Raw genomic sequence first — 19,852 nt, 5'->3', positions numbered from 1 at the left:
CCTTCATGAGTTTGTATTTTAAAGCAAGATTTTTGTGAATATTATTTGCCATTTGATTGTACCTTTGCAAGTAATCAGATTGAGTTAAACTGCTGCAGGATCCTGGAATGTGTTGGATTGTGTCTGGTTTCTCTTGGCATTTTCTGAACTTACTGCCTTGTTTTTATATGATTATGAAGACATGTAGTCCTCTTTTATTGTCATTTAGTAATGCATGCCTTAAGAAATGATACATTATTTCCTCCAGTGTGATATCAAAAAACACAGGACAAACCAAGACTGAAAAAACTGACAAAACCACATAATTATAACATATAGTTACAAACAGTGTAACAATACCATAACTTGATGAAGAAATCCGTGAGCACAGTAAAGTTCAAAGTTTCTCAAATGTCCCACATCTCACGCAGATGAGAGAAGGAAGAAAAACTCTCCCTGCTATGCCGACCACAATCTGACTCTGAGTCAACCGAAAACTTCGAGCTCTGATCAGCTCTCTGACACTGAGTACTGAGCGCCATCTCTGTCCGAACGATTCGACCTCCTTCTCGGTCGGCAAAAGCAGGCAACGCCGGGGATTTTGAGGCCTACCCTCCGAAAGATTCCTGACCACACAGTAATGACAGCAGCAAATGGGCATTTCATAAATTTCTCCAGATGTTCCTCTGTGCTTTCACGTTCCTCTCCATCAAATCAGAGTTGTCCATGGCCCCTATTTAACAGATACAATATCATTTTTCACCGGAGGGCTGTGCACACGCCGGCGTGCCGCCATCTTCTCCTCCCACCGTGTTTGTGTGTATTTCATGTATTCTCAATTTTTTTTCCTTTTGTTAACCAGCTTGTCCTGTATTTCTGCAAGGAACCCCTCTGTTTCTGGGAAGAGGTCTCCAACTCTCAGTCAGGTTCTCGAAGCTTCCTTGTCACCATCTGGTCTGCTCAGATCATTGGGATGTCTCCCATGGAGGGTCGTACTCATTCCACTGGTTAATGTTTTCTTCCATAGTGATGATTCATTTTTCTGAGTTGTCCTCTCATTGAAGTTTTCTGGTCTGTATTTCTTATCACAATTGCAGAAACACACATGGAGTGCTGAATCGTGTTCATTTTTGATGAAAATATATACTTAGAAATTGTATCTGACCTTTGTGTGATATTTTTTTCATGTGTGTTACTTCTCTAGCTCCTGTCCAAGGTAGTGTTAATCTAAGTAGGTTTGAGCGTAAATATCATTTCAGTTCTTATTTATCTTTAAATTTTACTGATTGAAATGAGACCAAGATATTTTTTATATTAAAAAAAATCAATGTTGGTATTGATAGAAGTGTTTATTGTCTTTGTTGTATTTGTTAACTATTGAACTGTTTGGCAGGTTTTTTAAAGCCTTCAACTAAATTTTGTCAAAGGTTTTCCCTATTTCGCACTACTTTCTATTTTCTTTGCTTGTGGATCTTCCAGATACATGGATATCAAGAGTCCCGATGAAGGGTCTTGGCCCGAAATGTTGATTCCCATCCATAGATGCTGCCTGACATGCTGAACTCCTCCGGCACTTTGTGTGTAGTTCTCTAGATTTCTAGCATCTGCAGGTCCTCTTGTTTCCCAGATACTTGTATGTTTCTTGAAAGAACAAGCTGGTCGTGGGGTTGTGTGGATCTATTAGTAAAATATTAAATAAAATCATTATAAAGAAGTGGCATAGGGTTGGAAGGTGTAGAATCTGTAGGTAGAATGAAGGAACAGCACATGTAAAAAAAAATCCCTGATGGGAATCGTATAGAGACCCCCAAACAGTAGTAAGTACTTGGGCCTCAAATTACAATAGGAGATAGGAAATGAGGAAATGCGTGCCAAAAGGACAATGTTACAATAGTCATGGGGGATTCTCATGCAGGTGATTAGGAAAGTTAGAATGGTGTTGGTCTCAAGAGGAGGAATTCCTAGAATGCCTACAAGATGGTTTTTTAGAGCAGCTCGTGGTTGAGACCACTAAATAATTAAATGTCAATAAATAACGAGAGCAATGGTTGTAACCCTGGGGAACCCCACTGGGCTGGGCCTTGAGTCCAATAAACAGCCTCCCACCATCACGCTCTGCTTCCTACCATCAAGACAACTGTGCATCCAGTTAGCCAGCTCTCCCTGGATCCCATGTGATCTAACTTTCCACAGCAACTTACCATGCTGAACCTTGTCAAAGGCCTCACTGATGCCCATGTCGGCCACGATCCTGGGACAGAGGTGTCACTGATCAGAGGGCACAGATTTAAACAGAGGACGAAGAGGTTTACAGGGATCTGAGGAAGTGATGTTTCACTCAGAGGGTAGCTGAAATCTGGAACACACTGCCCGAGGTGGTGGTGGAGGCAGGTCCCTTCACAACATTACGAAGTGGATGAGCATTGAAACTGTCGAGATACAGTCGGCTATGAACCGAGTGCTGATAAATGGAACCAGTGTAGACAGTGAGTGGATGGTCAGAACAGGTATGGCTGGCCAAAGGTCTGTTTCCGTGCTGTGTGATCCACCACTCCGGACATGACAAATTAACGATGGTGGCACCGCAAGGCATTGATTTCACAACCCCTCACCCCTCTCCAACCTGAACTAAACCAGACTGAACCCCTTTGTCACCACTGTGAATATCTGTTTCTGTCGAGGTAACATACAAATTGGTCACTTCTGCTAAACAACTGGCAATTGATGAAGTTCCTGTGTCATCTTCCATTAACATTGCTTCCTTACAGCAAAACTAACCCTCTCACTGTGTCAGAATCAGTGATTAAATCCGGCCCCAAACACTGTGATTTCATCCCTGCACATTGTAACTTGAACCATCTCACCAAGGCTCTGATGGAGACACAACCCCTGCCCTCTGCACATGTGATCACATCTCCCCTGATTCTGACATTTCAAATACCCTCAGAATGGTTTTCTGATTCAGTCTGAAGGTTATGGTACATTCAGCTCATCGTCAGACCTGACAAACCATGTCTTCCCACAGCTGGTTCCACCTGTTGGTGTGTCCTCTTTCCTCCACCTCCAGGGAAGCTGCATCTCCACACAAACTCCTCACTTGAGATGACTGTCTGTACCAGTGACACAGGAAATCACATCACTGTCACTCTCCTGATACCATCCGGGAAGCGGTACCGCAACATAAAAGCCAGGACCAACAGGCTCCGGGACAGCATCTTCCACCAGGCCGTCAGACTGATGAACTCACGCTGATTTGAGTGTACTCTATATTACATTGTCTGTTTTATTTATTATAAACTATTATAAATTACTATGATTGGACGTTGCACATTTACATGGAGACGTAACGTAAAGATTTTTACTCCTCATGGATGTAAGAAATAAAGTCAATTCAATTCAATTCCTGATTCATAGTCATACTTTATTGATCCTGGGGGAAATTGGTTTTTGTTACAGTTGCACCATAAATAATAAATAGTAATAGAATCATAAATAGTTAAACAGTAATATGTAAATTATGCCATTAAATTACGAAATAAGTCCAGGACCAGCCTATCGGCTCAGGGTGTCTGATCCTCCAAGGGAGGAGTTGTAAAGTTTGATGGCCACAGGCAGGAATGACTTCCTATGATGCTCTGTGCTGCATCTCGGAGGAATGATTCTCTGGCTGAATGTACTCCTGTGCCCAACCAGTACATTATGTAGTGGATGGGAGACATTGACCAAGATGGCATGCAACTTAGACAGCATCCTCTTTTCAGACACCACTGTGAGAGAGTCCAGTTCCATCCCTACAACATCACTGGCCTTACAAATGAGTTTGTTGATTCTGTTGGTGTCTGCTACCCTCAGCCTGCTGCCCCAGCACACAACAGCAAACATGATAGCACTGGCCACCACAGACTCGTAGAACATCCTCAGCATCGTCCAGCGGATGTTAAAGGACCTCAGTCTCCTCAGGAAATAGAGACGGCTCTGACCCTTCTTGTAGACAGCCTCAGTGTTCTTTGACCAGTCCAGTTTATTGTCAATTCGTATCCCCAGGTATCTGTAATCCTCCACCATGTCCGCACTGACCCCCTGGATGGAAACAGGGGTCACTGGTACCTTAGCTCTCCTCAAGTCTACCACCAGCTCCTTAGTCTTTTTCACATTAAGCTGCAGATAATTCTGCTCACACCATGTGACAAAGGTTCCTACCGTAGCCCTGTACTCAGCCTCAACTCCCTTGCTGATGCATCCAACTATGGCAGAGTCATCCGAAAACTTCTGAAGATGACAAGACTCTGTGCAGTAGTTGAAGTCCAAGGTGTAAATGGTGAAGAGAAAGGGAGACAAGACAGTCCCCCGTGGAGCCCCAGTGCTGCTGATCACTGTTGGACGCACGGTGTTGCAAGCACACGTACTGTGTTCTGCCAGTCAGGTAATCAAGAATCCATGATCCCAGGGAAGCATCCACCTGCATCGCTGTCAGCTTCTCCCCCAGCAGAGCAGGGCGGATGGTGCTGAACGCACTGGAGAAGTCAAAAAACATGACCCTCAGTGTGCTCGCTGGCTTGTCCAGGTGGGCGTAAACACAATTCAGCAGGTAGACGATGGCATTCTCAACTCCTAGTCGGGGCTGGTAGGCGAACTGGAGGGGGTCTAAGTGTGGCCTGACCATAGGCTGGAGCAGCTCCAGAACATGTCTCTCCAGGGTCTTCATGATGTGGGAGGTCAATGCCACCGGTCTGTAGTCATTGAGGCCGCTGGGGCGCGGTGTCTTTGGCACAGGAACGAGGCAGGACGTCTTCCTCAGTACAAGAACCCTCCGGAGCCTCAGGCTCAGGTTGAATACATGGCAAAGTACTCCACATAGCTGAGGGGCATAGGTTTTGAGCACCCTGGAGCTGACACCATCCGGTCCTGCAGCCTTGCTTGGGTTGAGATGTTTCAGCTGTCTTCTCACCTGTTCAGCCGTGAAGCCCACCGTGGTGGTTTCGTGTTGGGGCAGGGTATGGTCATGAGAGCAGGGTGGGGGACAGTGAGGAGGGGTAGGAGGGGAGAGTGGAACATGTGTTGGTTGGGGGCCGACAACAGACGACTCATGTGGGGGATGGGCAGTGGTCACAATGTCAAATCTGTTAAAGAACAGGTTAAGTTCAATGGCCCTGTCCACACTGTCTTCAGCTACTCTGCTGCTAGTTTGCCGAAACCCAGTGATGGTCCTCATCCCCCTCCAGACCTCTCTCATGTTGTTCTGCTGGAGTTTCCACTCAAGCTTCCTCCTGTATATGTCTTTAGCCTCCCTGATCCTGGCTTTCAGGTCCCTCTGTATTGCCCTCAGCTCCTCCCTATTTCCATCTCTAAACGCCCTCTTTTTAGCGTTCAGGATGTCCTTAATGTCCTTTGTTACACATGGTTGTTATTTGAATAACAAAGGACAGTTCTTGTCGGAACATTGCAGTCCACACAGAAGTTGATGAAATCAGTGATGCACTCTGTGAACCCATCAATATCCTCTCCATGTGGCTCACAGAGTGCCTGCCAGTCTGTCACCTCAAAACGACCCTGGAGCGCCTCATAAGCCTCCACCGACCATTTCCTCACTGTCCTCGAGGTTGCAGGTTTACTCTTCACCAGAGGCACTTGGTGCTCGCCTCCGGGTATCCTCCGTCAACAAGCTTCTTTCTCAGTCACCATCTGTCAGATTATAAAAAACAATTAAAACGATCTATCAGACAGCTCCTGTACCCCTCCACCCCTGTTAAAACTCTCTGCTCAGCCCCTTCCCCATTTCCTTTCCCTTTCAGACTCCCGATGTGCCAGCAGATCCGAATTCACCGTGTGGACATTTCTACCCCACAGGAGGCTGTACAAACCCGTGTCCTTCTCTGATGCACAGCTCAGTGACCCCAATCCCTGTCTGCACTCGCAGCCCATGACGGTGACAGCTGTCCTAGACTCTGTAACTCACAATCTTGTAACACAGAATCTTGTTCACAGCAAGTTTAGACAGTCATTAATATGCAGAGAGAATTGTTGTTTCCTGAAAGGACAGGCGAGCGAAGCTGTCTGATCCAATTCACCAGATGGTCCGGTGTTTACAAGTTAATGTGTCCCGGGACCCACTCATAACCCCGACCCACACAGACAGACAGACAGACTGTCCCTTCGCCCCAAACCCCCTGCAGAACCACAAGGAATTGATCCACGGACCGGGCTCGGTCGCAAAGTGAAAACCGGGGCTGAGGAGAGCCCGGAGACAAACACCCCGCTGCCCACTCCACCAACAACACGGCACAGCCGGACACATCTCACAACACCGGATCCGGTCCCGATGAAACCCGAATTTAATTTTGTTGTTCCAGATCGGACCCAACAAAAGGTGTTTTAAAATTGAAGCGCTCCCCCCTCACGTGACGTCACACAGCAGCACCCCCCACGCGCCTGACGTCACCCATGGTCTCCCCGTATCTGCATCTGCTGTCACGAGCACACACGCGCTGCTGTGCTCGAGCTTTTTCGGTTTAACGGCTAAGCTACTCAGCACGAGCCACGCCCCCCCCCCCCCGAACAGTCAACAGAGGAATTATTGAATTGATTGCAAAGCTGCGCTATTGCCATTGGTGCGATGGGATGTCAATCACTGATTACACCCAATAGTGGAGGCGGACCAGCCGAGAGGGCGTTACCCCGTCTCCTGCAAGCGGGACAAATCCCAAAGTAAATGTCCGCTTTCTGATTTATTTCCATTTCCCTCCGAGGGAAGTTGGGGCGTTTGTGAAGCGTCTCCTGCGGCCGGAGTCTGATGTATCGCTGAGAGGTAGGAGGAGACCGCTCGGCCCGTCGGTTTGATGCCGGTTCCCCGGGGAGGGAGAGGATGAAGACGGTGAGAGAGGGGGCGGACAGGATGTTTGTCCCGGTGGGGACAGGAGGGGCTCATCTGTGGAAATGTCTGAGCCCACGGTGGTGGCGATTCACCACATTGGGGGGCAAACACCGGCAGACTGTTGCCCTGCAAGCGGGGCCAATGGTCCGGGAAAAGTGGGGATGGGAGTAGTGTTGGGGACCCGGGGTTTTATTGAATGACAGGACGGTGTGGAGGGGCCGAGTGGCCTTCCTGCTTTCTGTGTGTTCAAATACAAGGAATAACCAGGCCCTCCCCAGGCCTGCAGGATGTCCCAGTCGGTGTTGCAGGGACCGGTGCTCAGAGCCCAGTTGTTCCCAAACTGTGTCAACTATTTGGCTGAGAGACCAAATCCAACATTTCCAAATCTGTTACTGACACAAAATGTGTGTTCATAGAAACATAAAACACAATACAAGCCCTTCTGCCCACAAAGTTCTGTCGAACATGTCCCTACCTTAGAAATTACTAGGGTTACCCATAGCCCTCTGTTTTTCTAAGCTCCATGTACCTATCCAAAAATCTCTTAAAAGACCCTGTCATATCCGCCTCCACCACCATTGCCGGCAGCCTATTCCATGCACTCACTGCCCTCTGAGTAAAAAATTTACCCATGACATCTCCTCTGTACTCCCCAGGACCTTAAACCTGTGTATTCTTGTGGTAGCCATTTCAGCCCTCGGAAAAGCCTCTGACTATCTACAAAATCAATGCCTCTCATCATCTTGTACACCCCTATCAGGTCACCTCTCATCCTCCAGCTTGAACTCCATCTGTCACTTCTCAGACAAGTTTTGCATCCTATCAAAGTCCCGCTGTAACCTCTCCTCCATCGCTCCAAGGAGAAAAGGCCAAGTTCCCTCAACCTATTCTCATAGAGCATGCTCCCCAATCCAGGCAACATCCTTGTAAATCTCCTCTGCACCCTTTCTATAGTTTCCACATCCTTCCTGTAGTGAGGCAACCAGGACTGAGCACAGTACTCCAAGTGGGGTCTGACCGGGGTCCTATATAGCTGCAACATTACCTCTTGGCTCCTAAATTCAATTCCGCGATTGATAAAGGCCAATGCACCATATGTCCTTTTGAATGCCTTTTACTAGGTTTCGGCAAACTAGCAACAGAGGAGCTGAAGGCAGTGTGGACAGGGCCAACGAACTTATCCTATTCTTTAACGGATTTGACATTGTGACCCCTGCCCATCCCCCACATGAGCCATCTGTTGTCGGCCCCCAACCAACACATATTCCACTCTCCCCTCCTACCCCTCCTCACAGTCCCCCACCCTGCTGTCATGACCATACCCCACCCCCACAAAAAACCACCACAGCGGGCTTCACAACTGAACAGGTGAGAAGACAGCTGAAACGTCTCAACCCAAGCAAGGCTGCAGGACCGGATGGTGTCAGTACCAGGGTGCTAAAAGCCTGTGCCTCTCAGCTATGTGGAGTACTTCGCCATGTATTCAACATGAGCCTGAGGCTCCGGAGGGTTCCTGTACTGTGGAAGATGTCCTGTCTCGTCCCTGTGCCGAAGACGCCATGCCCCAGCGGCCTCAATGATTACAGACCGGTGGCATTGACCTCCCACATCATGAAGACCCTGGAGAGACATGTTCTGGAGCTGCTCCGGCCTATGGTCAGGCCACACTTAGATCCTCTCCAGTTCACTACTAGCCTCGACTAGGAGTTGAGGATGCCATCGTCTACCTGCTGAACCATGTCCACACCCACCTGGACAAGCCAACGAGCACTGTGAGGGTCATGTCCCCAGGTATTTTTAATCCCCCACCATTTCCACACTGACCCCCTGGATGGACACAGGGGTCACCGGTACCTTAGCTCTCCTCAGGTTTACCACCAGCTCCTTAGTCTTTTTCACATTAAGCTGCAGATAATTCTGCTCACACCATGTGACAAAGTTTCCTACCGTAGCCCTGTACTCAGCCTCATCTCCCTTGCTGATGCATCCAACTATGGCAGAGTCATCCGAAAACTTCTGAAGATGACAAGACTCTGTGCAGTAGTTGAAGTCCGAGGTGTAAATGGTGAAGTGAAAGGGAGACAAGATAGTCCCCTGTGGAGCCCCAGTGCTGCTGATCACTCTGTCGGACACACAGTGTTGCAAGCACACGTACTGTGGTCTGCCAGTCAGGTAATCAAGAATCCCTGACCCCAGGGAAGCATCCATCTGTATCACTGTCAGCTTCTCCCCCAGCAGAGCAGGGCGGATGGTGTTGAACGCACTGGAGAAGTCAAAAAACATGACCCTCACAGTGCTCGCTGGCTTGTCCAGGTGGGTGTAGACACGGTTCAGCAGGTAGAGCAGGGCTAGGCTACCGTGGCTGATGAAGGAAGATAAAGACTGAAAGACTGAAGAGTGCCATGTTAAGCAATGATAATGAATATTCCAGCTCTCAAATTCAGCTGCATGCACGGAGTGCTGGAGGAACTCAGCAGGCCAGGTGGCACCCATGGAAACGAGGGGCACCCATTTAGAACAGAGCTGAGGAGGAATTTCTTTTGCCAGAGCTTGGTGAATCTGTGGAATTCATCGCCGCAGATGGGAGTGGAGGCCAAGTCATCGGGTATATTTAAGGCAGAGCTTGATAGATCCTTGATTAGTCAGGGCATGAGGGGTTATGGGGAGAAGGCAGGAGATTGAGGCTGAGATGGGAAGGGATCAGTCATGATCAAATGGCAAAGCAGCTTCGATGGGCCAAATGGCCTAATTCTGCTCCTATATCTTATGGTCGTAAGTTAAGGACTGTACAAAAACCAAGGGAAGTGCATATAAGGTAGCAAAAGTAAGTAGGAAGTTAGATAATTGGGTAGCTTTTAAAATCCAACAACAGGCAAAAAAAAAGCTATATGAAGGGGAAAGGTGAAATATGAGGGCAAACTAGACAATAATATAAACCATTATAAAAATGCGAAAGGGAGGCGAGAGTTGATATTGGACCACTGGAAAATGATGCTCATGAGTTAGAAATTGGGAAGAGATGGTAGATGAACTTGATAGGTACTTTGCATCCGTCTTCTCTGTGGAAGACACTGGCAGTGTGCCTGAGATGCATGAGTGTCAGAAGCAGGAGTGAGTGCCATTGCTATTACAAAGGAAAATGAGCTGGGCAAACTCAGGTTCTTAAAGTGGATAAGTCGCCTGGATCAGATGGACTACATCCCAGAGTCCTGAGAGAGGTTGCTGAAGAGATAACAGATGCATTGGTCATGACCTGTCAAGAATCACTTGACTCTGGCATGGTCCCAGAGGACAGGAAGATTGCAAATGTCAATCCACTCTTTGAGAAGGGAGGAAGGCAGAAGAGAGCAAATTATTGTCCAGTTAGCCGAACATCAGTGCCTGGGAAAACGTTGGAGTCTATTATAACAGATGAGGTTTTGGGGTACTAGGAGACTAATGATAAAATAAGTCAAAGCCAGCATAGCGTCTGTACAGGGAAATCCTGCCCGACAAATCTGTTAGAGTTCTTCGAGGAAGTCATAAGCAGGATGGACAAATGAGAGACAGTGGATATCAGTTATTTGGATTTTCAGAAGGCATCTGATAAGCAGTCTCGTGTGACTACTTAACAGGATAATAATCAGAAGAAATACTGGCATGGATAGAGGAATGGCTGACAGTCAAGAGGCAGCGAGTGGGAACAAAAGGAGCCTTTTCCGGTTGGCTGGCAGTGACTAGTGGTCTTCAGGGGTCAGTATTCGGTCTGCTACTTTTCACATTGTTTGTCGGTGATGTGGATAATGGAACTGATGGATTTGTGGCAAGATTTGCGGATGATACAGAGATAGGTGGAGGCGTCGGTAGTGCTGAGGAAGGAATGCGATTGCAGCAGGACACAGACACTTTTGAAGAATGGGCAAAAAATTGGCAGATGGATTACAATATTGGGAAATGTACGATAATGCATTTTGGCAAAGGGAACAATAGTGAACTATTATCTGATTGGGGAGAATGTTCAAACAACAGAAGTGCAGAAGGAAATATGAGGCCTTGGGCAAGAGTTCCAGAAGGTTCAATGCAGGTTGAGCCTGTGGTAACGGCGGCAAATGCAATGCTGGCATTTAAACTGAAGCAGAATATATGAGCAAGAAGATAATGCTGGCACTTTATAAGACACTACTTAGGCCGCACCGAGAGTATTTGGGACCTGTATCTCAGAAAAGGTGTGTTGTCATTGGAGAGAGTCCCGAGGATGTTCAAGAAGATTATTCCAGGAATGAAGGGGTTAAGATACGCGGAGCGTTTGCCAACCTTGGGCCTGTACTCCTGCACTGAGCTATGTTTAGTAAATGCGGGTGGGGGTGGTGTTAAATCCTCAAAACGGAGGAGCAAACTTTTAGAGTAGTTAAGGAGGATTTCATTCAGTCAGAGAGCAGTGAATCTGTGGAATTCTCTGACACATACGACGATGGGGCCAAGTCTGTGGGTACATTTAAGGCAGAAGCTAATAGTTTGCTGATCAGTCAGGGCATTACAGGATATACCGAGCAGGCAGGTGCATGGGGCTGAGTGAGAACCGGGATCAGACATGATAGAATGGCAGAGCAGACTTGATGGGGCTGAATGGCCTAATTCTGCTCCTATGTCTTATGGTCTTATACTGCTAGTGTCTTACACAGTGAAGATTGACAGAAAATACTTATTACATTCAGTCGCTGTTTCTTTGCTTTATTACTAACTCACCAGCATCATCTTCCAGAGGTTCAATATCAGCTCTTGCCTCTCTTTTACTCTTTATATATCTGAAAAACTTTGGATACTTGATATTATTGGTACACATACCTTAATTTTTCATCTTGTCTCTCCTGTGTGTTTTTTTTAAGTTGTCTCTTGTTGGGTATGTAAAACCTTCCCAATCCTCTAACTTCCCACAATATTCTTGCTATATTATATGACCCCGCTTTTGTTTTTATCAAGGACGGGAGAAGATCCGTGGATGCTGGAAATCCAAGCAACACATACACAAAACACTGGAGGAACCAAGGAGGCCAGGCAGCATATATGGGAAATAGTGAGCAGTCAATGTTTCGGGCCAAGTCCCTTCATCAGGACTGGGAAAAAAAAGGTGAGATGTCAGAAGAAGAAGCGTGGGGGTAAGAGCGGTTGAAGAAGTGGTAGGTGATAGGTGAAACTGGGAGAGGGGGAGTAGTGAAGGAAAAAACTTCTTAGGATATAATTTCCTTAACGATTCTTGAAAAATCATTGCTAATGCCTCCACATCTCTTCAGCCACCTCTTTCAGATCTCTGGGCTGTACACCATCTGGTCCAGGTGATCTATTGACCTTCAGGCCATCTCTGTTTCCTGAGAACCTTCTCCCGAGCAAAGTAACTACACTTTCTGACCACTGGCATCTGGGACTTCCATATTCCTGCCAACGTCTTCCACAGATAAGAGTGATGTACAATACTTATTCGGTTTATCTGCCATCACCTTGCACCCACACCCCATTAATACCTCTCCAGCATCATTTTTCAGTGGTCCGATATCCACTTCTGCCTCTCTTTTACACTACATGTACCTGAAAGGACTAACAACTGCTTCAAAATTTATATTGGAATCAAACAGCGGTAGTGAAAATTGATGGTAATATAGGCAGTTGGACTAAAATTCAACGAGGAGTTAGACAGGGATGTGTTGCCTCAACAGAATTATTTAATACCTATAGTGAAATGATTCTCAGAGAAATAGAAGACCTAGATGGGATAAAATTGGAGGTGTTAATTAACATCAACAATATAAGATATGCAGACGATACCTCCTTAATAGCAAGTGCTGCAGAAAACCTACATGTCCTCCTAGACAAAGTAGTCCAAAGAAGTGCAGATTCTGGTCTAACCATCAACTGTAAAAAAACAAACTGTATGGTAATATCAAAACAGCAGGATACTCCCAACTGCCAATTGTACATAGGAAACAAAGAGATTGAACAAAAGACCAGCTTTAATTACCTTGGTAGTTTTATATCACAAGATGGTAGAAGTAAAGTAGAGACAAAAAGAATTGCCATTGCCAAAACCAACTTCCAAAAAATGAAACCTATTTTTACCAACAGACACATTTCTATGACAACAAGACTTAGGCTACTAAAATGTTACATCCGGTCAATCTTGCAGTATGCTTCCGAAACATGGACATTTACACCAGAACTCCAAAGAAACTTAGAAGCAACAGAAATGTGGTTTCTTAGAAGAATGCTGAAAATATCATACAGGGTAACTAATGAGTCAGTACTCCAACGTGCCCATACAAAAAGATATTTCATGAGAACATTAAATAAGAGGAAATTTGAATTCCTGGGCCATGTCATCAGAAATAGAATGCCTCACATTACAAGTCCATGTGCCTGGGAAACACGGTAGAGGAAGGCAAAGAAGAAAATATATGGACACTGTGAAAGGACTAACAGATCTAAGTGTGCGAGATATCACTGATGCTGCGAGGGATCATTCAAGGTGGAGAACCATGTTCGCCCATGTGTGTAACTCACAAGGCACATGAAGAAGAGAAGAAATACCTGAAGAAAAATTTGGTATCCTCTTTAATATTACTGGCTAGCTCACCTATGCAATCCATCTGCAATGTTCTGACGAGAACTATCCTTTGTTATTCAAATAACAAGCCACGGGTGACAAAGGACATTAAGGACATCCTGAACGCTAAAAAGAGAGTGTTTAGAAGTGGAAATAGGTAGGAGCTGAGGGTAATACAGAGGGACCTGAAAGCCAGGATCAGGGAGGCCTAAAGACAGGTACAGGAAAAAGCTTGAGTGGAAACTCCAGCAGAACAACATGAGAGAGGTCTGGAGGGGGATGAGGACCATCACTGGGTTCCGGCAAACTAACAACAGAGGAGCTGAAGGCAGTGGGGACAGGGCCAATGAACTTAACCTGTTCTTTAACATTTGACATTGTGACCCCTGCCCATCCCCCACATGAGCCATCTGTTCTCGGCTCCCAACCAACACATATTCCACTCTCCCCTCCTACCCCTCCTCACAGTCCCCCACCCTGCTCTCATGACTATATCACTTTCCCACACAAAACCACCACGGTGGGCTTCACGACTGAACAGGTGAGAAGACAGCTGAAACGTCTCAACTCAAGCAAGGCTGAAGGACCGGATGGTGTCAGGACCAGGGTGCTCAAAACCTATGCCCCTCAGCTATGTGGAGTACTTTGCCATGTATTCAACCTGAGCCTGAGGCTCCGGAGGGTTCCTGTACTGTGGAAGATGTCCTGCCTCATCCCTGTGCCGAAGACGCCGTGCCCCAGCGGCCTCAGTGACTACAGACCGGTGGCATTGACCTCCCACATCATGAAGACCCTGGAGAGACTTGTTCTGGAGCTGCTCTGGCCTATGGTCAGGCCACGCTTAGATCCCCTCCAGTTCGCCTACCAGCCCCGACAAGGAGTTGAGGATGCCATCGTCCACCTGCTGAACCGTGTCTACGCCCACCTGGACAAGCCAGCGAGCACTGTGAGGGTCATGTTTTTTGACTTCTCCAGTGTGTTCAACACCATCCGCCCTGCTCTGCTGCGGGAGAAGCTGACAGCGATGCAGGTGGATGCTTCCCTGGTGTCATGGATTCTTGATTACCTGACTGGCAGACCACAGTACATGTGCTTGCAACACTGTGTCCCCGACAGAGTGATCAGCAGCACTGGGGCTCCACAGGGGACTGTCTTGTCTCCCTTTCTCATTTACACCTCAGACTTCAACTACTGCACAGAGTCTTGTCATCTTCAGAAGTTTTCGGATGACTCTGCCATAGTTGGATGCATCAGCAAGGGAGATGAGGCTGAGTACAGGGCTACGGTAGGAAACTTTGTCACATGGTGTGAGCAGAATTATCTGCAGCTTAATGTGAAAAAGACTAAGGAGCTGGTGGTAGACCTGAGGAGAGCTAAGGTACCGGTGACCCCTGTTTCCATCCAGGGGGTCAGTGTGGACATGGTGGAGGATTACAAATACCTGGGGATACAAATTGACAATAAACTGGACTGGTTAAAGAACACTGAGGCTGTCTACAAGAAGGGTCAGAGCCGTCTCTATTCCTGAGGAGACTGAGGTCCTTTAACATCTGCCAGATGATGCTGAGGATGTTCTACGTATCAGTGGTGGCCAGTGCTATCATGTTTGCTGTTGTGTGCTGGGGCAGCAGGCTGAGGGTAGCAGACACCAACAGAATCAACAAACTCATCCGTAAGGCCAGTGATATTGTGGGGATGGAACTGGACTCTCTCACGGTGGTGTCTGAAAAGAGAATGCTGTCTAAGTTGCATGCCATCTTAGTCAATGTTTCCCATCCTCTACATAATGTACTGGGTGGGCACAGGAGTACATTCAGCCAGAGACTCATTCCACCGAGATGCAGCACAGAGCGTCATAGGAAGTCATTCCTGCCTGTGGCCATCAAACTTTACAACTCCTCCCTTGGAGGGTCAGACTCCCTGAGCCAATAGGCTGATCCTGGACTTATTTCATAATTTACTGGCATAAATTACATATTACTATTTAACTATTTATGGTTCTATTACTATTTATTATTATGGTGCAACTGTAATGAAAACCAATTTCCCCTGGGATCAATAAAGTATGACTATGACTATTTTCCTTCTTAATTATTTTAGTTGCATTCTGTTGGTTTTTGAAAGCTGCCCAATGCTCTAACTTCCAGTAATTTTTGCTCTATGGCCTCTCTTTGGTTTTTATGTTGTCTTTGGTTTTTCTTATCAGCAATGGTTTTGTCACCTTACCTTTTAAAATATGACTTCCTCTTTCTGATGTACAAACCCCCTTTCCAGAAAAGTTGGGATATTTTCCAAAATGCAATAAAAACAAATATCTGTGATATGTTAATTCACATGAACCTTTATTTAACTGACAAAAGTACAAAGAAAAGATTTTCAATAGTTTTACTGACCAACTTAATTGTATTTTGTAAACATACACAAATTTAGAATTTGATGGCTGCAACACACTCAACAAAAGTTAGTACAGAGGCATGTGTACCATTGTGTTACATCACCTTTCCTTTTAATAACACTTTTTAATTGTTTTGGAACTGAGGATAATAATTGTAGTAGATTTGCAATTGGAAATTTTGTCCATTCTTGCTTGATATAAGACTTCAGCTGCTCAACAGTCCGTGGTCTCCGTTGTCTGATTCTCCTCTTCATCATGTGCCATACATTTTCAATAGGAGATAGAGCTGGACTGGCAGCAGGCCAGTCAAGCACACGCACTCTGTGTCTACAAAGCCACGCTGTTGTAGCCCGTGCAGAATGTGGTCTGGCATTGTCCTGCTGAAATAAGCATGGACGTCCCGGGAAGAGACGTCGCCTTGATGGCAACATATGTCTCTCTAAAAGCCTAATATATGCCTCAGAGTCAATGGTACCTTCACATACATGTAACTCACCCATGCCGTGGGCACTGATGCACCCCCATACCATCACAGATGCTGGCTTTTGCACCTTTCGCTGATAACAATCTGGATGGTTGTTTTCATCTTTGGCATGGAGAACTTGATGCCTGCTTTTTTTCCGAAAACTAGCTGAAATGTGGACTCATCTGACCACAGCACACAGTTCCACAGTCTTTCAGTCCATCTGAGATGAGCTCGGGCCCAGAGCACTCATCGGCGTTTCTGCATAGAGTTGATGTATGGCTTCCTCCTTGCGTAATACAGCTTCAAGTTGCATTTCTGGATGCAGTGACGGACTGTGTTTAGTGACAATGGTTTTCCGAAGTACTCCCGAGTCCAGGTGGCTATAATTGGCACAGTAGCATGATGGCTTCTTAGGCAGTGCCGCCTGAGGGCTGGAAGATCACGCGCATTCAACAGTGGTTTCCGACTTTGCCCTTTTCGCACTGAGATGTCTCTGAATTCTCAGAATCTTTTCACAATATTATGTACTGTAGATGTTGAAAGACCTAAATTCTCTGCAATCTTGTGTTGAGAAATGTTCCTTTTGAACTGACTGACAATTCTCTCACAAATTTTGGCATAAAGGGGTGAGCCACAACCCATCCTTGCTTGCAAAGACTGAGCATTTGATGGACGCTACTTTTATACCCAGTCATGATACCTCACCTGTTACCAATTAGCCTGCTTAATGTGGCGTTTTCCAAACCGGTGTTACTTGAATATTCTGTGCACTTTTCAATCTTATTTTAACTCAGTCCCAGCTTTTGTTGAGTGTGTTGCAGCCATCAAATTCTAAATTTGTGCACATTTAAAAAATACAATTAAGTTGGTCAGTAAAACTATTGAAAATCTTTTCCTTGTACTTTTGTCAGTTAAATAAAGGTTCACGCGAATTAACATATCACAGATTTTCGTTTTTTATTGCATTTTGGAAAATATCTCAACTTTTCTGGAAATGGGGTTTGTATATATCCTGTGTCTTCCGAATTGCTTCCAGAAATTCCAGCCATTGCTGCTCTGTTTTCATCCCTGCCCGTGTTCTTTTCAAATCAATTTTGACCAATTTTTCCTCTCATGCATCTGTAATTCACTTTATTCCACATCTGACTTTATCTTCTCCTTCTCGAAGGTCAGGGTGAATTTGATAATATTAAGATCACTTGCCCCTAAGGGTTCTTCGAACTTAAGTGACCTCATTAATATCGGTTTCATTACAACAACCAATGCAGAATAGCTGAGCCCCAAGTGGGCTCAACCACGAGCTGCTCTAAAAAAGCATCTTGTAGGCATTCTAGGAATTCCTCCTCTTGAGATCAGCACTATCCTAATTTTCCTAATCACCTGCATGACAATCCCCCATGATGATTGTAACATTGCCCTTTTGGCACACATTTTCTATCTCCTATTGTAATTTGAGGCCCATGTACTTACTACTGTTTGGAGGTCTCTGTACATTTCGCATCAAGGATTTTTTTTTACATTTGCTGTTCCTTAATTCTACCCACAGGTTCTACACCTTCCAACCCTATGCCACCTCTTTCTAATGATTTTATTTAATATTTTACAAACAGAGCCACACACAACCCCACTACTGGCTTGTTCTTACAAGAAATGTATCTGGGAAACAAGAGGACCTTCAGATGCTAGAAATCTAGAGAACTACACACAAAGTGCTGAAGGAGCTCAGCATGTCAGGCAGCATCTATGGATGGGAATCAACATTTCAGGCCAAGACCCTTCCTCGGGACTCTTGATACCCACATATCTGGAATATCAACAAGCAAAGAAAATAGAAAGTAGTGCGAAATAGGGAAAACCTTTGACAAAATTTAGTTCAAGGCTTAAAAAAACTTGCCAAACAGAGCTCAATAGTTAACAAATACAACAAAGGCAATAAACACTTCCATGAAAACCGACATTGACTTTTTTTTATATAAAAATACCTTGATCCCATTTCAATCCATTTCAAAGGTTAATAACTTTAGAAAAGACTATTTACACTCAAACCCATTTAGATTAACACTACCTTGGAAAAAACACACATGAAAAAAAAATCACACAAGTCAGATAAAACTTCTAAGTATATATTTTCATCAAAAATGAACAGAATTCAGCACTCCATGTGTGTATATGCCATCGTGATAAGAAATACAGACCAGAAAACTTAAATAAGAGACCAGCTCAAAGAAATGAATAATCACTATGGAAGAAAACAGTAACCAGTGAAATGAGTATGACCCTCCATGGCAGGCATCTCAACGATCTGAGCAGATGAGATGGTGACTAGGAAGCATCGAGCACCTGACTGAGAGTTGGAGAACTCTTCCCAGAAACAGAGGGGTTCCTTGCAGAAATACAGGACAAGCTGGTTAACAAAAGGGGAAAAAAAATCGAAAACACATGAAATACAAACAAACAAGGCAGCAAGTGCAGAAAATGCCAAGAGAAACCAGACACAATCCAACACATTCCAGGATCCTGCAGCAGTTTAATTCAATTTGATCACTTACAAAGGTACAATCAAGTGGTAAATATCATTCATCAAAATCTTGCTTTAAAATACAAACTCATGAATGCCCTCCATCACTTCATAAAGGCACCATAAATTCAAGCCTGGTCCAGTTTTAGAGTCAAAATCTTACAAATTATATGATAATCAACACATTATTTCAGACAGGACAATCCATAATAACCATTCAGATATAATATTACAGGATAAACAAGTGGGAACAACTCCCGCAATAGATAAAACCATTCCCAACACACACATGTTCCTCGACCACTGGAGCACCTCACCACAGGCATTGTTTGTGCCATCAGTCAGACAACCAAATTATTTTCTCTGTCAATCAGCTTCCAAATGTTGCTACTCTGTCATTCGTTGCCACACCCCGCTGCTGATTCCCTTCTCCTCATCATACGCTCTTACCCTGACCATCGTCCAGAGCCTCAAACTCTGCCCTGTGCAGACCTGCCTCTGGTTTCTGACCCTGCTCTGTTGAACATCCAACTAATGGTTTCCTATTCTGATTTCACTCTTTAGAGGACAGTGGTATTTTCTAACAACCCTTTAGAAGCACAGAAAATGACATGTAATGTGGAAATGAGCCCTGAATAAGGAGGTTAACTCCCAATGTCATTCTTCCTCAGCCCAGAGATTTGAGAGGCGAAGGATATCTCAGACAGAACTGCAGTCAGCTCGACTTGTTCAGTCTGCAGAAAATTCAAGGGAAACCTCTTCACCCACAGAGTGGTGACTGGAACCCATCCCACAGGGAGAGCGAGAGATGAACAACAGCAGAGGACTTAAAAGGACTGTCATGGAACAGAATCACTGGCAGGGTCCAGCCAGCCTGAGCTGACTCTCTACTGAACACTAGGTGAGTTATAAATTCACTAAGTCCCTGACACAGAGTTTAAAATAGAACTGATTTATTTGTCTCAGATGCAGTCCCATTAAAGGTGAATATGCAGCAGAAGAAACTCTTCCCATGCCCAGTGACCAGGGTGCAGAACTGGGTGTGGTGA

General features: G+C 45.4%; 1 protein-coding gene across 1 annotated transcript in view; it reads left to right on the top strand.

Annotated features, from left to right (window-relative positions):
- Positions 1-19,852, top strand: part of LOC140207094 (uncharacterized) — a gene marked incomplete at its 5' end in the record, with an annotated part of 147,755 nt that overhangs the window by 84,723 nt on the left and 43,180 nt on the right. The gene's annotated exons all lie outside the window — the stretch shown is intronic.

The sequence above is a fragment of the Mobula birostris genome, chromosome 13 (genome assembly GCF_030028105.1).
Source record: "Mobula birostris isolate sMobBir1 chromosome 13, sMobBir1.hap1, whole genome shotgun sequence".
Taxonomy (NCBI): Eukaryota; Metazoa; Chordata; class Chondrichthyes; order Myliobatiformes; family Myliobatidae; genus Mobula; species Mobula birostris.
The sequence above is the reverse complement of the archived record's forward strand: the minus strand, read 5'-3'. Positions and strand labels throughout refer to the sequence as shown.